Source organism: Podarcis liolepis (genome assembly GCF_965112155.1).
Source record: "Podarcis liolepis genome assembly, chromosome: 3".
NCBI lineage: Eukaryota > Metazoa > Chordata > Lepidosauria > Squamata > Lacertidae > Podarcis > Podarcis liolepis.
The window spans coordinates 47309465-47316116 of record NC_139557.1 but is presented as its reverse complement, the minus strand read 5'-3'; positions in this window follow the sequence as shown (position 1 = coordinate 47316116).

Sequence of the window (6652 nt, the reverse complement as noted above, 5' to 3'; positions counted from 1 at the left end):
GTTAACTGCTTCTTGACCATCCCTCCTTTTAAATCTTGTTCATGGTTTTCCTTCCTGCTTGGACAATCAAGGCAAATTTTTAACTGCTTGCTGTATAAAGACTAACCAAGGAAATGGAAACTTATTGTGGAAAGCAATTGGTCCCCATCCCCCCCCCCCCCGATAAACCCTGCCCCTCTAATGGAATTGGCTCCCTAAAAGGCTTGCTATTCACACAATAGTCATCTAGGCACCAGGGAAGATCTTTTTGTTCTCCCATCCATTTTCACTCTGATGGGTACATCTATTTAGTGCTTTTATATCCTTGTACTGCTTTTCCTTGCTGGTTCTATGGTGGTTTGAAATAGTTTTCGGCTGCTTTGCTTGTGCTCTTTTTCACTGCTTTGATTTATTTATAATTGGTTTTTATTTTTTGAATTGCAGTTTGGATTCCATTTGATATCTTAATGGGCTTCAAATTGCCAAGAGAATTCCATTACATGGGCAGTTTACACACACACACACACACACACACACACACACACACACACACTGTGTGTGTATAAATACACACACAAACAAAAACACACACAATATGCTTCCTTAATTAATTATTCCATTTCCTGAAAGTTTAGCCCACATGAAATTACTTTCATGTGCTATTATATTGACTATTATATTCTGTCTTTTATATTTTATGTTTTAAATAAATACAGCAAATATGACAAGCATTATAGGAATAGAAACTATTTCCCTAATTACTCTATTGGAAGATATTAAAACACTGGGGATATGACTCTGGGGAAGATTGCAAAGTTCTTAATGTATATTGTTTTACAGCTGAAAACTATCCTACCAATGTGGGCAAGACTTAGAAACTTATCAATCAGTAGTCCAAAAACTTGTTCGGGTGTTTCCATGCACATGTCAATGGTTGAAGCAGGGATGGAGGTAGGATGGGCACACAAGCTGCAACCCCCCATCCCTCAAAACATAATTTGCTCTTGATATTTTTGCATGATTAGTGATTTATTTAGTGCTTGAACATGCTTATTGAACCTCCTAAGGGTAAGGAGAGTACTGAAGCACCTTCCACTGAACGTTCTTAAAAACCTCCTTCAGATCTTTGTGCTAATCCTGCAAAGATCTTGGGAGCAGCCACTACAACAGAGACTATGGGGGCAGGTCTTGAGTGTGTACCCCTGCCCCCATTTAACCCTTCATGTGTTCAGGCAAACACCTGAGCATGGCTACAGTTAACACTTGAACCATGGTTAAACAGCCATTGTCACTTTGTCTACCTAACATAAATAGATACATGGACCAGCCGAACTCATTATTTGAGTGATAAACATCTTTTGAGTGATAAACATTTGTGAAAGCCTTCACAAATGACAGAGTGCCAAGGTGAATGCAACTGTTGAATACAAATCTGCAACTGACCTTTCCATCTTGCTGTACGGTATAGATAACACCTATTTTTAGTACATTTAAGGCAGATTTCTATTTTGATTGTCATTTGATACCCAAATTTTATCTGATCTCACCCTGGTGAGATTTCCTTCAGCATCTATATTTCTCATGGCTTAAATTTACTGTATCCCCAAAGAAGGACTTGCTCTGCTTAAGATCCTTTCCCAAACCTTTCTCTCTGGAAAAACATTAATAGGAAGTGTTATGATTTTCTTCAATATGCCTTGAACACTCCCTGGGGAACAAGTGCCACTGAAAACTTGCCTGTGAATATATTTAAATTTGGGTGGAAGCATATGAATTTGAGATCCGCTTACCTTGAAATAGACATGCCAAAGCCCAAGGTTCCTTGTTAGCACAGTAGTTCTGTGACACATGTGTAGGAACGTAAGAAGTTGCCTAGCATCAAGCCATTTAGCCATCGAGCTCAGTATTGTTTACATTGACTGACAGGGGCTCTCCAAGATTTCAGACAGGTTCTCTTTAAGCTCTACCTGGGCACCTGAATGCAAAGCAGATGTTCCACTACTGAGCTACAGTCCTTCTGTGCTTTCACTACAAAGCAACATGCAACAGACCTCCTTTCCTCCATCCCACCATTGAAGCTAACTGGGATTTCTGCTTGTGCAAGAGTTGCTTGTTCCCAGGAGATTGCATAGAACACTGCACATTGAAATCAGTAGGACTTAAGTCCAAAACTAATGTTCAGTCCATATTGCCAAACGATGTTCTCAAGTGTCTTCCCAGATTTCAGGGAGCCTGAACGTCACAGAAATAAATTGAGCTCTGTGACATTGTGAAGTCGCTCAGTTCTACATGTATTTCACAGAAGGCACCCTGCAAAAGCAAATGTAATCCTCTGAGACGAGAAAATTAGACAGCATGCTGCCAGATGTTCAGAAATGTAACATTAATCCTGATTCAGCAGCTTTCTCTTCAGTGCAACTGCTGACAGAATGATCAATAGAGAGGTGAAATTTGTGGTTGGTGGTAAAGTAATGAGTATTTTATGTTTTGAGCTACAGAGTGACCTTCAGAGATCAGGTTCAGGGCCAATGGAAAGCACAAGTATAATCGTCTAGGGTTTTACATGTGATTTGGACATGATGATTAGCAGGGAAATATTTTCAGCCTCCAGAGTCTGCAATTTCAGGCAATCATGGTTACTGCAGGCAGCAGTAACTGCTGTGTTCTGCCAATGTGTTTATTATTTAATAGCTATGTTTTAAGCAAAATCATATCCAATAAAGAAGGCAAATGCATTGCCCTCAGAAGCATCAGTTCGATAGGGTGGAATTTAACAAGCAAAATAAAACAGTTAACGCTTCCAAATCACAGGATTATACCACCTTTACAATTGCTAGTCTTCCACACTGTTGTGTATGCACTCGCACACACATTCACATTCATACACATATGGATATGAGTCTGTGAGGCTGACGATCTGGAAGTTGGAACTAGTACCAAATATGGCGGCCAGGGTGTTTAAGGGAGTAGTGAGCCAGTTCTCAGACAGCTGCCTTAGTTTCCAGTTAACTTCTAGGCCCATTTCAAAGTACCTGTGTTAACATTTAAAGCCATGAATAGTCTGGGGCTCAAATAGCTGAGAAAACCTATCTGTTCAACAGAAGCAGCTCTGTATTAAATGAAGCATATAGCATGCGGGCCTGTGGAAAAATCTTTTTATTGGTGAAATTAACAGAAGCTAAGACTTCAACACGGTTAGCCACATAATTACCAGGCATTTGCATAGCTGAAATTTCAGCTCCATGGAATTAAAAAGTATCAGTTCATTCCTGGGCTCTGACTCTGAACCATTTTTGACTTTTGATCCTGGTCTAATGAGTGCAAACCATGTTCTTTAAGTAGGGATGGCTACATTTCCCTTTTATGTGTGACAGCTTTTGCTTCACTTTGATTCCTTCTTGGTATAGTTGATTTCCTTTCCTTCAACTGCATTTTATGATTTCTGTTTCAGCAGAACTGAAAGCCTTAGAAGGACAGAAAACCCCTTAACATTCCCAGTGCAGAAGACAGCAGTGCAGGTAGAAAGCTCACAATATAGTTCTGAGATCTAAAAGTGCATTGATTATGCAAATTAGGCATTCACAATCAGAAAGCAGTGGAACTTTGGAATGAGGAAAGGGGAGGAATATGCTAGGCGTGGGTTACTACATAGCTTGCTTGCAGTTGATTGGGTAATCCAATTCAGTATCATAGAAGTAAATGATACTTTTAAAAATAAATGAAAGGATAATGTAGTTCGCAACATTTTTTTTGGAAGTACCTCCATGCTAAATTACAAAACAACCCCCCCCCCCAATAACCTAAAGTAATGTATTCATTCTGTGGTTCTGCTACAGTTGCTTGGATAATATTATTTCTTCTTTATTGTACAACTTACATTTATTTTATTAGAGTCATTTCCAGGAATGTTTCTGATGATTCTGTAACAGTCATTTTCAAATTGTTTTCTGGAGAACGGATGAGTTTCTTGGATTCTTGTCTGAGGGTGTTCAGTGAGGAAATCATTAAAAATGGTAGATAGGGTTCTCTGAAAGACAGTTTGTCTTCACAGATCATCAGAGACTTTGTCTAAGTGTGTGTGTGTGAGAGAGAGATATGAAAGAATCAAGTTCTATCACAAAACAGAAATAATATTAACCTGTTGATCTACTGAACCAAGCTATACACATGTAGTTCTGACACTGGTTCAGAACCCAGATGAGACTTCCAGGTTGGCTGCCTGTGAAAATCTGTAATACACATAGAAGTCACTTACCTAAGACTAGGCCCCATGGAATTCAATTTACTGCTGAACAGGCATACTTAGGATTGTCCTTTCAGACAACTTAAGAACATAAGAAAAGCCTACTGTATCAGGCCAGTGGCCCATCTAGAAAACCCTCAAGCAAGACCTAAGCACAAGAGCACTCTCCCCTCCTGCGGTTTCCAGCAACTGCTATTCAGTTGACAAAGGGACAGCAATGGGTACACTGCCATTAATGCCAAGCTAAATAAGCACATCATCTTAAACAGCATCTTAAAAAGCAGAGACATCACCTTGCCAACAAGGGTCCGTACAGTTAAAGCTATGGTTTTCCCAGTAGTGATGTATGGAAGTGAGAGCTGGACCATAAAGAAGGCTGATTGCCGAAGAATTGATGCTTTTGAATTATGGTGCTGGAGGAGACTCTTGAGAGTCCCATGGACTGCAAGAAGATCAAACCTATCCATTCTGAAGGAAATCAACCCTGAGTGCTCACTGGAAGGACAGATCGTGAAGCTGAGGCTCCAATACTTTGGCCACCTCATGAGAAGACTCCCTGGAAAAGACCCTGATGTTGGGAAAGATGGAGGGCACAAGGAGAAGGGGACAACAGAGGATGAGATGGTTGGATAGTGTTCTCAAAGATACCAGCATGAGTTTGACCAAACTGCGGGAGGTAGTGGAAGACAGGAGTGCCTGGCGTGCTCTGGTCCAGGGGGTCACGAAGAGTCGGACACGACTAAACGACTAAACAATAACAAATAAGCACGGCTCTTTACATTACCTCCACAATTTTAAACAACTTGAAGATGCTTTCTGAAGGCCATTTGCTTGTAGCCTTATTAATTACATTTCTATCCCAGCTTTTCCTCCATGAGTTGGCAGAACTAGATATCTGCTGACCACCCTGCACTCCAAATGAATTTAATGCCTGAAAGGGGCTTATGGGTTTTCCATTGTTATTTCTCTGAACTCTGAATAAAATACACGACTGTGAGACCAGGTCTTTCATTAATCCTAGCAGTTATCCAAACAGCTTAGGCATTTGCTTTTTGAAATGTCAGCAAAGCATGGAGATTCCTGTGCCTACAAGCCTGACCCAAGCTTCTAAATGTAAGGAAAATGACACTTTCCTTTCTTTGCTATAGCATTAGAATAAAATCTTCCATTCAGACTTTCCCAGCTGAGACCTATTAATACTCACAACAGGGCAACATTTTAATTTTCCTCTCTATTTCCCCTGGAGCAACCAGGTCCTGATTTGTTTGCTTGTTAATTTTATTTTCTGAATCATCTCACTGCTGTATGAGGAAGCCAGAGATTTGAGATGCCATGCTGTGTTTCCATAGCAATGGCTTGAGTCTCTCAGTATGGCTCTGAAGGCCATACCCTAGTCAGCCACGCACTGCACATTTCCATTTATATAAAAACAAAAAATGTATTTTCTGCATAGACAAGCGACGGCAGAGCTCTCAAGGAGCACCATGATGAACAATGGAAAGGGAGCTTCAGACATTTACTTCTGTCTCATTCTGAAAAGCAGCATTTGAACAGCAGATCCAAATTCAATAGGACAGTAGATAATTTCATATCTGGGTACAGAGGGGTGGTTGTTTTAGCTCTTGCATGTATTACAGTACTGATTCAACTGTGTATACGTACAACTATAACCATTTTTCTAATGACACTTAATTGGGATAGCGAATGCTCATACCACATCCATTTAGGTGTGCAGTTCCTCATCCAAGTAAAGATTTGTACGTGGAAACCTGCTTTCACATTTAACTACTGTACCTCTCTATCTGGACTAGCGCTTATGAAGTCATTGTGGCTCTATTTTTATTAGGCTGAAGTAATGAAATTCAAATTTGAACTTGACACATTTATTGGACTTAAAAGTGCTGAAACTCTCATCAATATTTAAAGGTACGCTGTATGTCTTGATCAGTTTGTGGCTTCGTAAGTCAAATTCAGTGTTCTGCCATGAAGGATTGAGTATGGCCACTGAAATAATGGGTTTAATATGCTCTCTGTTATTCACAAAATGAGGGTTTGATCCACCATGTTCCACATAACTGTAGCCTAGACTTGAAGTTATTGAAGCAACTAGGGTTGGCATTGGTTGCAGCTACAGAGGGTTGCAAAGTTCTCCTGAGCAAGGCTTTGAGTGGAACTTCTGGGGCTGGTTAAAGAAGCAAGGTGAGCTTTACAAGCCTATGTTCTCCTCCAACTTTGATTTTGATCTGAGCTGGAAAATTCCTAGCTCTTCCCGTCTCCACACTCCAGCTCTTGACTCCCGTATCCTAGCATGGTATTATACATCATAACCTTGGAAAGAATCCAAAGGCAACACAAGGAGAACCTGAGAAAGTTCACCCATCACTGGTTGTGTCAGTCCCATAGTTGGTCATTTTTGGAAAAACCATGTTC